Raw genomic sequence first — 22,765 nt, 5'->3', positions numbered from 1 at the left:
CAACGGTCATATTATTTAAGGACATTTATGTCAAATCATGTCTGGATGCTCCTAGGCTATAAATAGCTGCCCCCACAACCACCAGTTAGTTGGCTGCTCCTAGAGAAGCTGACACTAGTCATTTAGAGCAACCCAAATTCCTTAGAGCCTTTGAGTGAAAATCATCAAGTGAGGAAATACCCCAAATACCCAAACCCAAACCAAAACCCTAGTGATTGTGCATCACTGAAGCAGTTATTCATGTGTGGAACCGACGCTTGTTACCTTTCAGGACTGTGTATCCTGCTGACGGTCAGGCGTCATGGTCTAGAGCATCCATCAGTCTATTGTGGATCATCGGGTGACCGAGCTTGTGAGGGTTTGGAAGTGTGCCATGAAGACTTACCATGAGTATTGGGCGAGGATTGTGTGTCGTTAGCTCAAGGAGAATACGGCAAGGACTATGTGTCCCGGGACTGTGTGTCCTTTGGTTTCAATACCAAGCCGCTCCAAACCATACATACAAGTGTCACAGAAGTTGGAAGTGGTTCATCAACAACTGTCTTCATTGAGCTACTAGTTATATTTCATGAACCTTCTCATTTCCTCAATTGCATGTTGAAGACTTTCATCTGTACTGTTTGAAGAATTTGACTGAAGACTCTCTCTGAATTCCTCACCTCAAATTCTTTACCTGAGTTAATCTTCACCTGCTTACCATGTACTTGTGACCCGTGCAAAGCAAATCTCTGAAATCATGTTGAGTACTTTGCTGTAGACGTTTTTGCACATGTGATCATGTACAATTTCCGCTGCACTCACTTCATTACTAAGGACTTTCCTCACTAGGAATTTCCTCAGTGATGAAATTGTAAAAATCGCCTATCCACCCCCTCTAGTCGATATAACGCACTTTTAGAGAGGTTGTGGTAAACATTTAGGGGCAAGGAGATTAAGTTAAGGTGGGGAAACAATAGTTTTTGGATTCTACCAGAAGGTGTTTGATGGAGTTTTGGGCAAGCTAACTTTATTCACTTACTGTGCGATTTAACACGATCAAATTTTGGGTGAAAATGAGATGGATCACAAGGTTTGAGCTCACTTGAGCAAAGTTGGTAGTGCAAACTTTGAAAACCCTAGAAATAAATAAAATAAGTTCTCTGTAGATCTAGCTGGACAAACCATTTCCACCAAATGCACAACTTGGTATAGCCTCCTTATTTGGGGACTAGATTACTGCTGGAAAGTTTGAGTGCAATTGGAGAAACTTGGCAATGTAGAGTTGCTAAAATTTGGTTGTGGACAAAGAGGGTTTTGGAATATTTTGGTGGATTAAACCAACTTGGATTGAGAAGAAACTTGAAAAGATCATCACACATATTATGTGTAATTTTCTAGATTTTTCATGGATTTATTTGAGAATATTTCTTATGCGAATATTTCAAAAGCTTAAAATAGGCAGAAAGGGTTTTGAGTGGTATTTGTCCAATATTTTGAACATGACCATGTGTTGAAACTCTTATATATGGAGAATATTTGTCCACCTAGTTTCCCTAATTTTTCTTTGATATTTTTGAAGCATTAACATATTTTTTCTTCACAAAAGACCATCTCTGGTCTTAGAAAAAGGCATTTAAATGAAACAAGAAAATAACTTTTAAGATAATGATTTTGTTTTTTTCGGAAGTCTTTTTGACAACAGGATCCAAATAAAACCTTTGGGGAAACCCATGTATCTTAATTTGAGGACTTGTAGCACAAACCTCAATTCAGGGAGTTTTGAAAGCCTAAATTAAAGAAAAGCTTTTTGGTCAAAATAATATTTAGTAAAAATAATTTTAGATCCTATACACATGGTATGATCATTGGGCAAGGATTTGGAGCAAGAAGATGAGAATTAAGAGAAGGGCGAATTTTTGTAAATAAAAACCCAAATAGGCAATCAAGCATATAGCAACAAATTCAATCATCACATGCACACAAAAAGTATTAAGTGGTTCCAAATTTTATAAAAATATATTGTGCCAAAGTGGTCCAAACACGGGGTGTGACATGGCGCCCGTAGGGTCTCTTCCCCACCAATCCTAGGTGCCTAGGGCCTTGGGAGGTAGGGCCTTGGGAGGTAGGTCCTCCTAGCCCACCAGGGGCTGGTGCACCTCCCCTCTCAACCCATGAGGCCTCCAGGGCTGATGCACCCCTTCTGGTGGACCCCTCGTAGTCTTTGTGGCAGTCTTGGTACACTGCTTATAATCCCGAGAATCCTTCCGTTGACCAAAACAGAATTTCCCATATATAAATATTTTCCTCCAAACCATTCTGAACCTCCTCGTCACGTTTAAGATCTCACCCGGGACTCCAAACAATATTCAATCACCAACATACAGATCCTGATACTACTCTATCGTCATCGAACGTTAAGCGAGTGGACTCTATGGGTTTGAGAATCATGTGGACATGACCGAGCACATCTCCGGGCAATAACCAATAGCGGGACCTGGATGCCCATATTGGTTCCCACATATTCCAAGAAGATCATTATTGTTCTAACCACGATGTCGAGCATTCAATCAATCCTATATACAGTTCCCTTTGACTATCACTATGTTACTTGCTCAAGTGTCGATCGTCTGTATTTCATACCTAGTTCAATCTCATTACCGACAAGTATTTTACTCATTCCTTATTACACGACCACGTGGCTAACTCCTTAGTCACATTGATTGCAAGCTTCTTGTGATGTTGTATTACTGAGAGGGCCTAGAGACACCTCTTTGCCATATAAAGTGAAAAATCCTAATCTCGATTCACACCAACCCAGCAGACACCATCAGAGATACCTGTAGAGCACCTTTATAATCACCCAGTTACAAAGTGAAGTTTGATGCACAAAAGGCATTCGTCCGACGTGAGGAGTTGCATGATCTCATGGTCTTAGAAATAGATACTTGACATTAGGAAAGCTGTAGCAATAAGCTAAGTGATACGATCAAATTATATTTGTACTCCATGGAGATTATCATTCATGCATAACTATGTGGGGATCCTTTACACTATAGAACTTAGCTTGTATATTCCAATGATGAGCCTCCTCAAATGAGCTCTAGGTCTTCATGAGCAAGCAAGTTGGATGCACCCCACTAGTTCCATTGGAGAGCATACCTTAGCTCATATGTGCATCCGTTGCATGGCAATCCCTACTCCTCACATCATATCTATCATTTGGCTTTCTCTCGCCTATGGTTGTCGTCATTGATGTGAGCCTTTCACACCTTTTGTGTCTTCCTTCCCCATCATTATTCTCTTTGCCATCCTAAGTGCCAACATATCTTGCTTGCGCTCATCCATTGCATGAGTGCTCAAAGTCAAAAGGGAGAGGATCATTTCGACTTGTGCGTGACTAGTGGTCTGGGATGAGTCAAAATAAGATTTCGAATGAGACTAAGTGTGAAGTTTTAGTAGATTGAGTTCTAAATTAAAAAAATGCTCTCAACCCATCTCCCACTTATTGCACGCAAACACTATTTGGAGACATTCGAGTCAAGGACAGCGAGAGCTCTTGCGCCTTTATGTTATTACTTTGCTAATTTCAATACTAAATATAGACTCTTCCTTGTTATTATCTTGACTTGAATTGCATATCCTACTTGCTTTACATTGAAGTTCTTATATGTGTGTTAGCATGTCATCACAGAAATTATTTGTCTTATCATTTACCTACTCGACGACAAGTAGGAATTAAGCTTGGGGATGTTGACACGTCCCAAACGTATCTATAATTTATGTTTGTTCCATGATCTTTTGGGTGACATTGTTATATGTTTTCTTACCCTTTTATTTCTTTTTACACATATTTGGACTAACCTACTAACTCAGTGCAACCAGTGCCAGTTTCTCTCTGCTGATGTCTTTTTTTGCAGGAACTTTTACCCCAATTTACAGAGTCCCAAGAATCCTGAGAAAAAATATAAAAATCGGCGTGACGGAAGCTTCACGAGCACCAAATGTGGGCCAGAGGGGAGCTAGGGCTTGCCTAGGCGGCCTCCCTGCACGACCCAACCCCTGGCCACGCCACCAGGCCGCCTGGGTGGGGCCCACGCCCTCTGGTGCCCTCCTTCGGCCTATATTTATCCCTTTGATAGGAAACCCTCGGAGGAGATCCAAAATCGCAAATTTCTCCATCGTACAGTCGCCGCAGCTCTTCCGAGATCGGGGGCGTTAGAAGACCTCTTCCCGGCACCCTGCCGGAGGGAGGATTGACCTCCGGGAGCTTCTCCACCACGATGGACGCTTCCCGGACGTGCCGTGAGTAGTCCTCCTTGGACCATGACTCCATGACTAGTAGCTATGTGATGTCTTCTCTACATTCTTGTGCTTCGATGATTAGCCCTAGTGAGTTGGCCTACATGATCAAGGCATCTATGTAATTTTCTCCTATTGCTATGCTTGGTTTGCTGGGATCCGATGGATTATGAGATTATGTTCAGATTGTGATGAGTTATATATTTGGTTCCCCTTTTATATTATGCTCTTAGGTAATTCATGCATGTTCTCTATTGCTTTCTATTGCTTTGGACGAGTAGCATAATGTAACCCCAAGAGGGAGCGTTATGCATGATTGTGGGTTCATGCCCCCTGATGTCTAGCTTGAGTGTAAGAAACAAGAGACTAGGGGATGTGATGTTGCCACCAGGGAGAAAACAACGGTGCTTGTGACCACTGTTGCAAGGATTGTTTACCTTAGGCAAAGTTCGTTAATGCAGTTGTCCGTTGCTTTGAGTTTACACTTTGGGTGGGGCTCGCAGCTTAATACCAGCAAGATGTTCTGGATAGATATCTCAAGGTGGCTGATTAGTAAGTAGATGCTGATGGATAAATGTTCTACTTGTCTTGGCGTACTTCCCATTACTTTTGAGCCTCTAACTTTCTAGTAGCATGATTAGCATTGCGGTGCGTTTATAATTCTGTCAATTGCCAAGCTGTAATTTGTCTACCCAGCATAGTTGTTTATCGTATTTGGTGAGAGAGACATCACTAGTGAACATCATGTGACTCTGGTCCATATTACCACCATTGTTTACACCTCCACTATTTACTATTTTCATTTACTTTTCCGTTGCAATGACTATCACTATTCCCGCTTGTGTTTTGATCCTTTGCAAACTACAAGGCCGGAGAGATTGACAACCTCTTTGATCTCGTTGGGAGCAAAGTTATTTGTTGTGTGTGCAGGTCCACGTCTTCTGCTAGCACCAAAGCAGCGGACACCTACTTGCGGTAAACCTTATAGTCCTCGTGTAAGGGAAATCTGCTGCTGAGTACATCTCCACCTTCCACATGGAGTAACCAATGAGGGGCGAGAAGTATATCCATCAACTCATCATAAGATGGTCAATTTCGCAAGGCTGCCTCCTATTCCTCATATGATGACACTGCCTCTCAAGAATCCGATGGCAGGGCAAAACCTCCAAGCCCAACTGCCCCAAGGGTGATGATTTACAGAGAGCTTCTCCTCAGTCTTCATCAGAAATTGGATCACAATCACAAGTGGGTAAAATGCCAGTTTGGCTCCATTGTGATAACCCTCAACGACTCAACATGCTGTGAAGAAAAATCACTATTTTCTTCATGAGGTATTTGTTCGCACTTGGGGCATATTGTCTCACCTAAAGACACGTGAGGAACTTGAAGAACTGGAATTCACTCAAGACTTTGATTGGTCGTGGCTACCAAAGATGAAATTCAAGAATATTCCAGTTCCTGACTTTGTGGCCAGCTCATTTTCTTCATTCTGCAGTGCCGATTCAGATGAAGAACCCGATGATAGTACAACCGGCCCAACAAGGAAGTCTGGCTCCAAGGATGATCATGCCACTACATCAACTCAGAAGTGAAAATCTTCATGGGCGTTAGTCCTCACTTTCATCCCTTTTCATCACTTGATGACTGATACGTCCATTTTGCATCATGTTTTCATGTTGATATTTATCGCTTCTTTTGCTGTTGTTTCACTTCACGGTACTATTCTTATGCCTTTTCTCTCTTATTTTGCAAGGTTTATATGAAGAGGGAGAATACCGGCAACTGGAATTCTTGATTAAAAGATGAGCAAAGTTGAGGTACCTATCCTGCGCAACTCCAAACGCCGTGAAAATCAACGAATATTTTTTTCCCAATTTATAAAAAAATACTGGGACGAAGAAGTGTCGGAGGGGCACCAGAGGGTGCCCACAAGCCTGCACGGCACGGCCACCCCCCAGGCCTCGCCATGGGGGCTTGTGGGCAGCCGACTGGCCCACTGGCCCCCCTCTTTTTCTATATGGAGGGTTTCGTCCAGGAAAAAATCAGAAGGGAGCTTTTTCGTGGTTTCGCCGCCGCCACGAGGCGGAACTTGAGCAGAACCAATCTAGAGCTCCGGCAGGACGATCCTGTCGGGGAAAGTTCTCTCCCGGAGGGGGAAATCGTCGCCATCGTCATCACCAACACTCCTCTCGTCGTAGGCGAGTCGTCACCATCAACATCTTCATCAGCACCATCTCATCTCCAAACTCTAGTTCATCACTTGTAGCCAATCTCCGTCTCGCGACTCCGATCGGTAGTTGTAAGGTTGCTAGTAGTGTTGATTACTCTTTGTAGTTGATGCTAGTTGGATTATTTGGTGGAAGAGTTTATGTTCAGATCCTTGATGCTACTCATTACCCCTCTGATCATGATTATGATTATGCTTTGTGAGTAGTTACTTTTGTTCCGTAGGACATGGGACAAGTCATGCAAGTAATAGTCATGTGAATTTGGTATTCGTTCGGTATTTTTATATGTTGTATGTTGTTTTTCCTCTAGTGGTGTTATGTGAACGTCGACTACATAACACTCCACCATTATTTCGGCCTAGAGGAAGGCATTGGGAAGTAGTAAGTAGATGATGGGTTGCTAGAGTGACAGAAGCTTAAACCCTAGTTTATGCGTTGCTTCGTAAGGGGTTGATTTGGATCCACTAATTTAATGCTATGGTTAGACTTTGTCTTAATTCTTCTTTCGTAGTAGTGGATGCTTGCGAGAGGGGTTAATCATAAGTGGGATGCTTGTTCAAGTAACGGCAGTACCCAAGCGCCGGTCCACCCACATATCAAACTATCAAAGTAACGAACGCGAATCATATGAACATGATGAAACTAGCATGACAAGAATTCCCGTGTGTCCTTGGGAACGTTTTTCCTCTTATAAGACTTTGTCCAGGCTTCTCCCTTGCTACAAAAGGGATTGGGCCACTTTGCTGAACCGTTGCTACTTTTGTTACTTGTTGCTTGCTATGAATCATCTCACCACACAATCACTTGTTACCGACAATTTCAGTGCGTGCAGATTTTACCTTGCTGAAAACCACTTGTCAGACCCTTCTGCTCCTCGTTGGGTTCGACACTCTTACTTATCGAAAGGACTACGATTGTTCCCCTATACTTGTGGGTCATCAAGACTCTTTTCTGGCGCTGTTGTCGGGGAGTGAAGTGCCTTTGGTAAGTGGAACTTGGTAAGGAAACATTCATATAGTGTGCTGAAATTTGTTGTCACTTGTCACTATGGATACTAATCTTTTGAGGGGCTTGTTCGGGGTATCTTCACCTCGAACGGAAGCACAAAGAGTTGCTCCTCAACCTGCTGCACCTACTGAAAATATTTGCTTTGAATTTCCTTCGGGTATGCTTGAGAAACTGCTGGCTAATCCTTTTACAGGAGATGGAATGTCACATCCAGACTTGCATCTGATCTTTGTAGATGAGGTTTGTGGTTTATTTAAGCTTGCAGGTGTGCCCGAGGATGAGGTCAAGAAGAAGGTCTTTCCTTTATCTTTGAAGCATGAGGCGTTGACATGGTATAGGCTATGTGATGATACTGGATCATGGGACTACAATCGGATGAAATTGGAATTTCATCAAAAGTTTTATCCTATGCATTTAGTACATCGTGATCGGAATTATATTTATAATTTTTGGCCTCGGGACATAGAAAGCATCTCTCAAGCTTGGGGGAGGCTTAAATCAATGCTATATTCATTCCCCAATCATGAGCTCTCGAGAGAATTTATCCTTCATAACTTCTATGCTCGGCTTTCTCATGATGATCGCACCATGCTTCACACTTCTTGTACCGGTTCTTTTATGAAGAGATATATTGACTTCAAATAGAATTTATTGGAGAGAATTAAATGCAACTCTGAAGATTGGGATCTTGAAGAACGTAAGGATTCAGGTATGAATTTCACTTTTGATTGTGTTAAATCCTTTGTTGAGACAAATACTTTTTGTGACTTTAGCGCTAAGTATGGACTTGACTCTGAGATAGTAGCTTCATTGTGAGAATCTTTTGCTGGTCATATTGATCTCCCCAAAGAGAAGTGGTTTAAGTATCATCCTCGTTTAGAAGTCAATGTAGTTAAACCCACTCCAGTTGAAGAGAGAGTCATTGCCTATAATGATCCTGTGGTTCCCAGTGCCTACATTGAGAAACCACCTTTCCCTGTTAGGATAAAGGATCATTCCAAAGCTTCAACTGTGATACGTAGAGCAAATTAGAGTTGAACCTAGCATTGCTATTATCAAAGATCTTCTGTCTGAAGAAGGTTGAGGGACATAATATTCACTTTTGTGAAGATGCTGCTAGAATTGCTAAACCTCACGTTAGAGACAAACATAGCCCTGTTGTTGGCATGCCTGCGGTTTCTGTTAAGATAGGAGATCATTGTTATCATGGTTTATGTGACGTGGGTGCTAGTGTTAGTGCAATACCTCAATCCTTATATGATGAAATCAAAGATGAGATTGCACCGGTTGAGATAGAACCTATTGACGTCACTATTCAGCTTGCCAATAGAGATACTATCTGCCCTGTGGAAATTGTTAGGGATGCTGAAGTCTTGTGTGGTAAAACGAAGTATCCTTCTGATTTCCTCGTTCTTGCTAACGCACAAGATAGCTTTTGTCCCATCATATTAGGTAGACCTTTTCTCAATACTCACAATGCTCATATTGATTGTGAGAAGAAATTGTCATTGTTGGCTTTGAAGGTGTGTCACATGAGTTCAATTTCTCTAAGTTTGGTAAAAAACTTCAAGAAAAGGAGTTTCCTAGTAAGGATGAAACTATTGCCTTAGCCTCTGTTGCCGTGACTCCTACTGATCCCTTAGAGCAATACTTGCTTGAACATGAAAATGACATGCATATGGATGAAAGGGATGAAATAGATAGAGTTGTCTTAGAACAATATCTTATCCTTAAGAATAACTTGCCTGTTGAACTTCTTGGAGATCCACCTCCAACAAAGGGTGATCCTGTGTTCGAGCTTAAATAGTTGCCTGATACTCTTAAGTATGCCTATCTTGATGAAAAAGAGATATATCCTGTTATTATTAGTGCTAGCCTCTCGGAGCATGAAGAAAAGAAGTTACTAAAAACTATGAGGAAGCACCGTGCTGCTATTGGATATACTCTTGATGATCTTAAGGGCATTAGTCCCACTCTATGCCCGCACAAGATCAAAACTGATCCTGAATTCAAACACTAGTTTAATTCTATGGTAAGACTTTGTCTTAATTCTTCTTTCGTAGTTGCGGATGCTTGCGAGAGGGGTTAATCATAAGTGGGATGCTTGTCCAAGTAAGGGCAGTACCCAATCGCCGGTCCACCCACATATCAAAGTATGAACATGATGAAACTAGCGACGGAAATTCCCGTGTGTCCTTGGGAGCGTTTTTCCTCTTATAAGACTTTGTCCAGGCTTGTCCCTTTCTACGAAAGGGATTGGTCCACTTTGCTGAACCATTGCTAATTTTGTTACTTGTTGCTTACTACGAATCATCTCACCACACAATCACTTGTTACCGACAATTTCAGTGCCTACAGATTTTACCTTGCTGAAAACCACTTGTCAGATCCTTCTGCTCCTCGTTGGGTTCGACACTCTTACTTATCGAAAGGACTACGATTGATCCCCTATACTTCTGGGTCATCAATGACAAAGTGGGAGAATTCTGAGAGTTAGTCTTCAAGCGGGATTAATTTATGGGCTTATAAAATTTATCAAGTTACAAACTCTTGGTTCTTGTGAAGTTTTTGATGTAATGAGTTGTAACTTAAGCCCGATGTTGTTCTGACACTTTTTAACATTTTTTCACGCATGCTTTTTGCTCAAGTTAATTAATGCAAGCATCTTAAAATTCATCAGACACCATTTTTCATCATGCATTTCAAATTCCTCATACTATACGTCAAATGCATGCATGAATTGCAACATACACGGGGGATCTCCATGATATAAATCATCAATGTGCATCTGCTGTTCAAAAAAAATTCCTCAAAACATGCACATCTTCAGGTGGAGTTTCTGTATATCTTGACTTCAAATTCCTCAAACTCTGTACTTACATTTCATATTATTGTCCCCGTTGAAAAATTAACCTATTTGTCATCAACCACCAAAAAGGGGGAGATTGTAAGTGCATCTAGTGACCCTTAGTGATTTGGTGGTTTGAAGACTTATAGGTTAAGAGACTGATATGTTTGTGAGTGTACACAGGCTCTATAAGTCGCTGAGTAGTTTGAGTTATTCAACGAAAATCGACCCCTAAAAATGTATGTCTTCGGGTGAAGACTTTGGAAATTCCATGAATACTTTGATCACGAAGAAATTGCGAAGAAATTGATATTCCTCATGAAGATATTGAAGATGAGGAATTCGGCGCGTCCTAAAGAAAACACTCTCAAGACTTTGAAGCTTGAAGATTTTCTCTTTGTGTTTCATTTTTTTACACTTGAGTCATAGGAACACCATACTGTTAATGGTGGTTGAGGTAAAACTATGGAACAAATTTCCTCATGATGCTCAACCCAAGCCTACATATACCAAATCCTCAAAGTAAGGAATGTGAGAGACATGAGGACTTTCACAATTGAAAGCTCCGACCGTTGACGCGCCATGCGCCACCTGTCACAGATCTTATCCACCCAACGGTCATATTATTTAAGGGCATTTATGTCAAATCATGTCTGGATGCTCCCAGGCTATAAATAGCTGCCCGCACAACCACCAGTTGGTTGGCTGCTCCTAGAGAAGCTGACACTAGTCATTTAGATCAACCCAAATTTCTTAATGCCTTTGAGTGAAAATCATCAAGTGAGGAAATACCCCAAACACCCAAACCCAAACCAAAACACTAGTGATTGCGCATCACTGAAGAAGTTATTCCTGTGTGGAACCGATGCTTGTTACCTTTCAGGACTGCGTATCCTGCAGACGGTCAGGCCTCATGGTCTAGAGCATCCATCACTCTATTGTGGATCATCGGGTGACCGAGTTTGTGAGGGTTTGGAAGTGTGCCATGAAGACTTACCATGAGTATTGGGCGAGGATTGTGTGTCCTTAGCTCAAGGAGAATACGGCAAGGACTATGTGTCCCGGGACTGTGTGTCCTTTGGTTTCAATACCAAGCCGCTCCAAACCATACATACAAGTGTCACAGCAGTTGGAAGTGGTTCATCAACAACTGTCTTCATTGAGCTACTAGTTATATTTCATGAACCTTCTCATTTCCTCAATTGCATGTTGAAGACTTTCATCTTTACTGTTTGAAGAATTTGACTGAAGACTCTCTCTGAATTCCTCACCTCAAATTCTTCACCTCAGTTGATCTTCACCTTCTTACCATGTACTTGTGACCGGTGCAAAGCGAATCTCTGAAATCATGTTGAGTACTTTGTTGTAGACGTTTTTGCACATGTGATCATGTACAATTTCCGCTGCACTCACTTCACTACTAAGGACTTTCCTCACTAGGAATTTCCTCAGTGATGAAATTGTAAAAATCGCCTATTCACCCCCTGTAGTCGATATAACGCACTTTTAGAGAGGTTGTGGTAAACATTTAGGGGCAAGGAGATTAAGTTAAGGTGGGGAAACAATAGTTTTTGGATTCTACCAGAAGGTCTTTGATGGAGTTTTGGGCAAGCTAACTTTGTTCACTTACTTTGTGATTTAACACGATCAAATTTTGGGTGAAAATGAGATGGATCACAAGGTTTGAGCTCACTTGAGCAAAGTTGGTAGTGCAAACTTTGAAAACCCTAGAAATAAATAAAATAAGTTCTCTGTAGATCTAGCTGGACAAACCATTTCCACCAAATGCACAACTTGGTATAGCCTCCTTATTTGGGGACTAGATCACTGCTGGAAAGTTTGAGAGCAATTGGAGAAACTTGGCAATGTAGAGTTGCTAAAATTTGGTTCTGGACAAAGAGGGTTTTGGAATATTTTGGTGGATTAAACCAACTTGGATTGAGAAGAAACTTGACAAGATCATCACACATATTATGTGTAATTTTCTAGATTTTTCATGGAATTATTTGAGAATATTTCTTATGCGAATATTTCAAAAGCTTAAAATAGGCAGAAAGGGTTTTGAGTGGTTTTTGTCCAATATTTTGAACATGACCATGTGTTGAAACTCTTATATATGGAGAATATTTGTCCACCTAGTTTCCCTAATTTTTCTTCGATATTTTTGAAGCAGTAACATATTTTTTCTTCACAAAAGACCATCTCTGGTCTTAGAAAAAGGCATTTAAATGAAACAGGAAAATAACTTTTAAGATAATGATTTTGTGGTTTTCGGATGTCTTTTTTACAACAGGATCCAAATAAAACCTTTGGGGAAACCCATGTATCTTAATTTGAGGACTTGTAGCACAAACCTCAATTCAGGGAGTTTTGAAAGCTTAAATTAAAGAAAAGCTTTTTGGTCAAAATAATATTTAGTAAAAATAGTTTTAGATCCTATACACATGGTATGATCATTGGGCAAGGATTTGGAGGAAGAAGATGAGAATTAAGAGAAGGGCGAATTTTGTAAATAAAAACCCAAATAGGCAATCAAGCATATAGCAACAAATTCAATCATCACATGCACACAAAAAGTTTTAAATGGTTCCAAATTTTATAATAATATATTGTGCCAAAGTGGTCCAAACACGGGGTGTGACATGGCGCCCGTAGGGTCTCTTCCCCACCAATCCTAGGTGCCTAGGGCCTTGGGAGGTAGGTCCTCCTAGCCCACCAGGGGCTGGTGCACCTCCCCTCTCAACCCATGAGGCCTCCAGGGCTGATGCACCCCTTCTGGTGGACCCCTCGTAGTCTTTGTGGCAGTCTTGGTACACTGCTTATAATCCCAAGAATCCTTCCGTTGACCAAAACAGAATTTCCCATATATAAATATTTTCCTCCAAACCATTCTGAACCTCCTCGTCACGTTTAAGATCTCACCCGGGACTCCAAACAATATTCAATCACCAACATACAGATCCTGATACTACTCTATCGTCATCGAACGTTAAGCGAGTGGACTCTATGGGTTCGAGAATCTTGTGGACATGACCGAGCACATCTCCGGGCAATAACTAATAGCGGGACTTGCATGCCCATATTGGTTCCCACATATTCCAAGAAGATCATTATCGTTCTAACCACGATGTCGAGCATTCAATCAATCCTATACAGAGTTCCCTTTGTCTATCACTATGTTACTTGCTCAAGTGTCGATCGTCTGTATTTCATACCTAGTTCAATCTCATTACCGACAAGTATTTTACTCATTCCTTATTACACGACCACGTGACTAACTCCTTAGTCACATTGATTGCAAGCTTCTTGTGATGTTGTATTACTGAGAGGGCCTAGAGACACCTCTTTGCCATATAAAGTGAAAAATCCTAATCTCGATTCACACCAACCCAACAGACACCATCAGAGATACCTGTAGAGCACCTTTATAATCACCCAGTTACAAAGTGAAGTTTGATGCACAAAAGGTATTCGCCCGACGTGAGGGAGTTGCATGATCTCATGGTCTTAGAAATAGATACTTGACATTAGGAAAGTAGTAGCAATAAACTAAGTGATACGATCAAATTATATTCTTACAATTGGATCTTGTCCATCACATCATTCTCCTAATGATGTGATCCCATTATCAAATGACAACTCATGTCTATGGTTAGGAAACATTAACCATCTTTGATCAGTAGGTTAGTCTAGTAGAGGCTCACTACGGACATGGTGTCACTTATATATCCACACAATTTTTTTGGTCGATACAATTCTAGCATGTATAATAAACAATTATTGTGAACATAGAAATATGATAATAACCACTTTATTTTGCCTCTAGGTCATATTTCCAACAGTCTCCCACTTGCACTAGAGTCAGTAATCTAGTTTACATTGTAATGAATCTAACACCCATAGAGTTCTGCTATTGATCATGTTTTGCACATGAGAGAGGTTTTGTCAACGGGTCTACAACATTCAGATCCGTATGTACTTTGCAAATGTATATGTACTCCTCCCTGATGTAATCGCGGATGGAATTGAAGTGGCTCTTTATATGTCTGCTCTTCTTATGAAACCTAGGCTCCTTTGGCAAGCGCAATGGTATTAGTGTTGTCAGAAAGAAGAGTCAACAGATCGAGTGCACCAGGCACAACTCCCGTATCCGTCATGAACTAATTCATCGAGACCCTTTCTTGTGCTGCTTCCGAAGTAGCTATATATTCCGCCTCACATGTAGATGTTGCTAACATACTTTCCTTGGAGCTACACCACCTGACTGCTCCACCATTCAAAATAAATACGTCTCCAGTTTTAGACTTAGAGTCATCCGGGTCAGTGTCAAAGCTAGCATTGACATAACATTTCACGACGAGCTCTTGATCACCTCCATAAATGAGAAACATCTCCTTAGTCCTCATAAGGTACCTCAGGATACTTTTGACAGTTTTCGAGTGTTCCACTCCTGAATCACTTTCAAACCTTGTGGCCACACTTATACAAGGCTCGCATCCAGTCTTGTGCACAACATTGCATACATGATATAGCCTATGACTGAGGCATAGGGGACGACTCACATCTTTTCTGTATCTTCTGTAGTTGCTGGGCATTGAGTCTTACTCAACTTCACACCTTGTAAGACAAGCAAAAACCCTTTCTTATACTGATCCATTTTGCACTTCTTCAAAACCTTATCAATGTATGTACTCTTTGAAAGTCCTATTAAGTGTTAAGATCTATCTCTACAGATTTTGATGCCTAATATGTAAGCAGCTTCTCCGAGGTCTTTCATTGAAAACTCTTGTTGAAATTTACCTTCATGCTTCCCACAAGTTCTATATTGCTTCCAATAAGCAACATGTGATCTACATACAATATGAGAAACACTACAGAGCTCCCACTCACTTTCTTGTAAATACAACCTTCTCCATAACTTGTATGAACCCAAACTCTTTGATCACCTCATCAAACCAAATATTCCTACTTCGAGATGCTTGCACTAGCCCATAAATTGTTCGCTAGATTTTGCATACTTTGTTAGAAACTTTAGGATCAAAAAAACCTTCTCGTTGCATCATGTACATCTTCCTTAAGGTAACCATTAAGCAACACTATTTTGCCATCCATCTGGTAGATTTCACAATAAAAAAATGCAGCTATTGCTAACATAATCCTGATGGGTAAGAAAACCTTTTGCGACAAGGCATGCTTTATAGACAGTGACAGTACCATCATCACCCGTCATTTTCTTAATGATCCATTTGTTCTGAATGGATTTGCGATCAATAGATAAGTCATTCATAGTCCATACTTTATTCTCATACATGTATCCTATCTCATATTTCATGGTCTAAGATATTTGTCACAATCCGGGCCCACCATCACTTATTCATAGGTCATAGGTTCACTATTGTCTAACAACATGACCTCTAATACATGATTACCGTACCACTCAGGGGAAGTATGTGTCCTTATCAAGCTACAAGGTTCGGTAGTGACTTGATCTGAAGCTGCATGATCATCATCATTAGCTTCCTCTTCAATTGGTGTAGGCTTCACAGATACATATTTCTGTGTTGAAGTGACGGTTCAATAACCTCATCAAATTCTACCTTCCTCCCACTCAGTTGTTTAGAGAGAAACTCCTTCTCTAGAAAGGATCCATTCTTGGCAACAAAGATCTTGCTTTCGGAACTAAGATAGAAGGTGTAACCAATTGTTTCCTTAGGGTATCCTATGAAGAAGAACTTCTTCGCTTTGGGTTCGATCTTATTAGGCTGAAGCCTTTTGACATAAGCGTCACATCCCCAAACATTGAGAAACGAAAACTTTGGATTCTAGCCAAACCATAATTCATAGAGTGTCATCTCATCGGATTTATTTGGTGCCATATTAAAAGTGAATGCAGCTATCTCATTGTTGGTGTACAAGAGAACGGGTCCCTTAGTACGCTGACTCATGCAAAAACGATAGCAGCCTCCTCGTACGACAACACTCTGCCTAAGGGAAGCTCAAACCACCAAATACAAGACACGCCCCCTGGCAAGCCACCTTGCCGACATGGAGAAGACCCGGTAGCCATCGTGCCCGGGAAGACTCCTCCACATCTCCAACGCTCCACCTCATCGGGCTGGTTGTCAACATCATTTATGTGTTGAGTGGGCATGCAGTTAGGTGAGTCTGGTCAAAGGCCACTGGCAACAGTCACGGACATGCAACAACTTTAATTCTCATGTCGTAATCCGTCAGGGTTAGTTATTCACAACTATAGCTCCTCTGAGCAGTTTTCCTAGCTATAGAAGCCACTACCCCCCTGTAAAAAAAATACCATTTTAGCCACTTTGGTAACCCCTTGTAATATAAAAGGAGGTCCATGGCTACCTTGAGAAAGGTTGTCACTTTGTCCATTTGCACGCGTAGCTACACTCCTCGTGCTTCCTTGTCGGGCTATTGCGCACCTATAACTTGGACTTCCACCCATATAATCCATAAACACATGATGTGGGGTATTATGCTCGCGAGCGGCCCAGACCTGTCTAAAACCCTACATGCGCATGTGATCGTTGATGCTCTTTGTGCAAGCGTGTCCCCATCTGAATCACAAGGGGCCTCGTTGGTCCCATAGATCGTTGTTCCACCTCGCCATCTTTGGCGTGCCATGTAGGGGTGCACTTCCTTGCATGAATCTTCATCGGTTCTTGCTCTTCTTCATCAATGCCCTGGCTCCCAAGATAGCCAAGGTGCCTCTGCGGCTGTTCCGTCCTCGTCCAAGCTACTGTTGCAGGCGGCTACACGCGACTGCTACTTCTTGAGCTTGCGTTGGTTTTCGCTTGAAGAGGAAAGGGTGATGCAGTGAAGTATATAAGTATTTCCCTCACTTTGTAGAGAACCAAGGTATCAATCCAGTAAGACGAAAAAGAAAGGCTCCAATAGTAGTACCTACGCAAATAATCAAACACTTGCACCCAATGCTATAAAGGGTTTGTCAATCCCTTCAGATTTATTTGCAAAGATGAGATCTGATAGAGATAGATATAGAATACTGCGGAAAAAGTAAATAAATTGCACGAAAGTATTTTTGATATCTTTGGTTTATAGATCTAAAAATATATAATGGAAAATAGACCCGGGGGCCATAGGTTTCATTAGAGCCTTCTCTCATAAAGGACAATAATATTGTGGGTGAACAAATTACTGTCGAGCAATTGATAGAAAACCAAATAATTATGAAGATATCTAAGGCAATGATTATACATATAGGCATCACGTCCGTATCAAGTAGACCGAAACGATTTTGCATCTACTACTATTTCTCCACACGTCGACCGACTCCTTCCTGCATCTAGAGTATTAAGTTCGTGAAGAACACATTAACACATTAAGTACGATGACATGATGTAGAGGGATAAACTCAAGCAATATGATGAAAACCCCATATTTTTATCCTCGATGGCAACAATACAATACGTGCCTCGCTACCCCTACTGTCACTGGGTGAGGATACCGCAAGATTGAACCCAAAACTAAGCACTTCTCCCATTGCAAGAATTACCAATTTGGTTGGCCAAACCAGAAAAAAATTCAAAGAGACTTGCAATGATATGAAATCATGCATATAAGAATCCAGAAGAGACTCAAATAATATTCATAGATAATCTCAACATAAACACACAATTCATCGGGTCTCGACAAACAGACCCCAAAAGAGTATTACATTGGATAGATCTCCATGAAGATCACGAAGAACATGGTATTGAAGATTAAAGAGAGACAAGAAGCCATCTAGCTACTAGCTATGGACCCATAGATCTGTGGTGACCTACTCACGCTTCATCACAGGGGCAATGGAGTTGATGTAGATGCCCTCTTTGATCAATTCCCTCTCCGATAGTTACCGGAAAAGGCTCCCAGATTGGATCTCATGCGAACAGAGGCTCCCGATGGCGGAGAAGTATTTTCGTGGATCTTTTTGGCGACATGGGAATATTTGGGAAATTATATGCCAATAATTAGGGTTAGGAGACTTGTAGGGGACCCACAAGCTAGGGGGCTAGGCCACCCCCCCCCCTCCGGGGGCACGCCCTGCAGGCTTGTGGCCTCTCGGCAATTGCCTTGCCCCCTACTCCAAGTCTGTTCGTTTCTTCTAGTCCAAGAAAAATCTTTCCGGAGACTTTATTCTGTTTGGACTCCGTTTAACATTCCTTATCCGCAATATTCAAAACCATGGAAAAACAGAAACTGACACTAGGCTATAGATTAATTGTTTAGTCCCCAAAAAATAAAAAAAAACATACTAATGCATATAAAACATCCAAAACATATAATATAATAGCATGGAACAATAAAAAATTATAGATATGTTGGAGACGTATCAGCATCCCCAAGCTTAATTCCTGCTCGTCCTCGAGTAGGTAAATGATAAAAACAGAATTTTTGAAGTGGAATGCTACCTAACATATTTATCCATGTAATATTCTCTAATGTGGCATGAATATTAGGATCCATAAGACTCAAAACAAAAGTCCAATATTGACATAGAAACACTAATATTTCAAGCATACTAATAAGGCAATTGCTTCCTTTCGAAATAGCAAGGTCTTAGAGAGATATCCCTACAAAATCATATGGCCTGGCTATGCTCCATCTTCACCACACAACGTATCTAAATCATGCACAACCCGGATGAAAATCAAGAAGTTGTTTCACACTTTTTATGTTCTCAAACCTTTTAGACTCCCACACAATACATGAGCGCGAGCCATGGATATAGCACTATAGGTGGAATAGAATGTGGTGGAGGTTGCAAAAAGAAAGGAAGAAGATAGTCTCACATCAACTAGGCATATCAACGGGCTATGGAGATGCCCATCAATAGATATCAATGTGAATGAGTAGGGATTTCCATGCAACAAATGCACTAGAGCTATAAGTGTATCAAAGCTCAAAAAGAAAACTAAGTGGTTGTGAAAAATTGTAATGCCACTAGTTATATGAAAGTGACAAAATAGGAGACTCTCTATGAAAAGCATAGTGCTACTTTGAAGCACAAGTGTGGAAAAAGATAGTAGCATCGTCCCTTCTCTATTTCTCTCATTTTTTTTATTTTTAGTTCTTTTTTATTTTTTTTTCTTTTTTTGGATGGCCCTCTTTGCCCTCTTTTATTTTTTATGGGCTTCGCTGGCCTCTTTCATTTTTTTGTAAAGTCCGGAGACTTATCCCAACATGTGAGGGAATCATAGCTTCCATCATGCTTTTTCTCACACGGGACAATGCTCTAATAATGCAAATAACCGCACTTTTATTTACTTACAAGTCAAAGATTACAATTCGATACCTAGAACAAAGTATGACTCTATAAGCAATATGAAAGTGATGGTGCGTGTCATAAGAACTAGACGGTGGTGTTGCATGGAAATATATCTCGGAATGGCTTTGAAAATGCCATAATAGCTAGGTATGGTGGCTGTTTTGAGGAAAATATATGGTGGCAGTTTTGAGTATGGTGGTTTTAGTGTACCGACAAAGTTGCGGGGTACTAGAGAGGCTAGCAAAGGTGCAAGGGTGAGAGTGCGTATAGTCCATGAACTCAACATTAGTCATTAAGAACTCACATACTTATCCTAAAATCCTATTAGTTATCGAAGCAAAGCATTAGACGCATGATCCCAGGGTAAGGTTTGGTAGGATTTAACCATCGCGCGATCCCAACCTCCATACAAAGGTTGACAATCATTAAACAAGTCATGCTCCGACTTCATCACATAACGGTTCACCATACGAGCATGCTACGAGAATCAGAAGCTTCAACACAAGCATTTTTTTCTAATTCACAATTACTTACTAGCACGACTCTCATATTACCATCTTCACATCTCAAAACTATATGCAAGGAATCAAACTTCTCACTATATTCAATGCACTTAATATGAAAGTTTTTATTGTATCCCTCTTGGATGCCTATTATACTAGGACTAAATTCATAACCTACACCAATTACCATACTGTTTAAAGAACTCTAAAAATAATATAAGTGAGGTATGAGATTTTAATAATTTCTATAAAACAAAACACCGTCGTGCTCTAAAAGATATAACTGAAGTATTAGAGCATCATTGCCTAGCTCAAAAGATATAAGTGAAGCACAAAGAGTATTCTAATAAATTCACAATTCAGCGTGCATCTCTCTCAAAAGATGTGTGCAGCAAGGAATATTGTGGCCAACTAAATAGTAAAGACTCATATCATCAAGACGCTCCATGTAAAACACATATCATGTGGTGAATAAAAATATGGCCTCAAGTAAATTTCCCGATGGATTGAGGACGAAAGAGGGGATGTCGTCCGGTGCACCCCCAAGCTTAGGCTCTTTGGTATCCTTGAATATGTCTTGGGGTGCCTTGTGAATCCCCAAGATTAGGCTCTTTCCACTCCTTATTCTGTAGTCCATCAAATCTTTAACCAAAACTTGAGAACTTCACAACCCAAAACTCAGCAAAATACTCATGAGATCCGTTCATATAAGAAAAATAAATCACCACTTCGGTACTGTTGTGAACTCATTCTTTAGTTATATTGATGTAATCTTTACTTTATTACAACATCTCCATGGTTCATACCCCCCTATACAACCCATAGATTCATCAGAATAAACAAACAACACAAAGAAGACAGAATATGTCAAAAAGAGAACAATCTGTAGCAATCTGTTTACTTCGAATTCTTCTATCACTCCAAAAATTCGTAAAAATTAGGAAGATCTGGTAAATTGGTAAACAAATCTTGTGTAAAAAATTCCGATCAAAAGCACGTTCCAGTGAATTTATACAATTCCTGGACTGAGAGCGAAAGTTTCTATTTTTCAGCAGAATCGACTTGTAAACACCATATACCATCCCAAAGGTCTTACTTGGATCAAACACTAATTAAAACAAGAAAACACAATTATTATAGAAGCAATAATATGCTCAACACACAAAAACAAAAACAAAAACAAAAGCAAAACAAATAAAATTGGGTTGCCTCCCAACAAGCGCTATTGTTTAACGCCCCTAGTTAGGCATAATCCAATAGATCTAGGTATTATCATCTTTGGTATGCAATCCATAGGTAGCTCTCATAATAGATTAATAAGGTAATCTTATTTGATTTTATAGGAATGTGCTTCGTGCCTTTCCTTAATGGGAATTGGAATCTAATATTACCTTCCTTCATATCAATAATTGCACCAATAATTCTAAGGGAAGGTCTACCAAGAATAATAGGACATGTAGGATTGCAATCTATATCAAGAACAATGAAATCTATGGGCGCATAATTCCTATTGGCAACAATAAGAACATCATTAATCCTTCCTGTAGGTTTCTTAATTCTAGAATCCCCTAGATGCAAATTTAGAGAACAATCATCAACTTCATGGAATCCTAACACGTCACATAAATGTTTGGAATCATGGAAACGGTGGCACCCAAATCACACAAAGCATGACACTTATAATATTTAATTTTAATATTAATGATAGGTTCCCACTCATCATTAAGTTTTCTAGGTATAGAGACCTTCAACTCAAGGTTCTCTTCAAAACATATCATCATCGCATCCACAACATGTTTAGTAAAAGCTTTATTTTGACTATAAGCATGTGGAGAGTTTAACATGGATTGTAACAAGGAAATACAATCAATCAAAGAGAAATTATCATATTTAAAGTCCTTGAAATCTGAAAGAGTGGGCTCATTGCTATTTAAAGTTTTGACCTCTTCCATCCACTTTTATCATTCTTATCATTAAGATCTAAATACTCAAAATCATTGGGACGCCTTTTAGCTAAAGTTGACTCATATCGAGTCCCGTATTTTTCATGAATTATGCTAGAAAACAAAGATTCAATAGGTGTCACACCAATCACTTTAAGATCTTATAGATTTTAAAGTGACTGGTGTAATAAATCTTAAAGTGATTCAATACATGTGACCTTTTCAAACTATTCACGCTTAGCACGTATTCTCGCGGTTCATTCCTTACACTCATCAATAGAAATTATCATAGCTTTTAAAGACTCATTAATATCATGCTTGGGTGTAATAGATCTAATTTTCAATGAATCAATCCCAAGAGAAATTCTATGAACGTTCCCAGCCAAATTATCAATCTTGAGCAATTTTCCTTCAATCCTAGCATTGAAACCTTCTTGAGAGCTAGTGAATTCTTTAATATTATTCTCAAGATCACAGGGCATCTTATTATAATTTCTATAAGAATTGTTGTAGGAGTTACCATAGTTATTAGAGGAATTACTAGGAAACGGTCTAGGATTAAAATTACCTCTATACGCGTTATTGCCAAAATTATTCCTTCCAAAAAAATTCACATCCATAGATTCATTATTATTTCCAATCAAAGAAAACAAAGGCATATCATT

This window comes from Hordeum vulgare, chromosome 1H (genome assembly GCF_904849725.1).
Source record: "Hordeum vulgare subsp. vulgare chromosome 1H, MorexV3_pseudomolecules_assembly, whole genome shotgun sequence".
NCBI lineage: Eukaryota > Viridiplantae > Streptophyta > Magnoliopsida > Poales > Poaceae > Hordeum > Hordeum vulgare.
The sequence above is the reverse complement of the archived record's forward strand: the minus strand, read 5'-3'. Positions refer to the sequence as shown.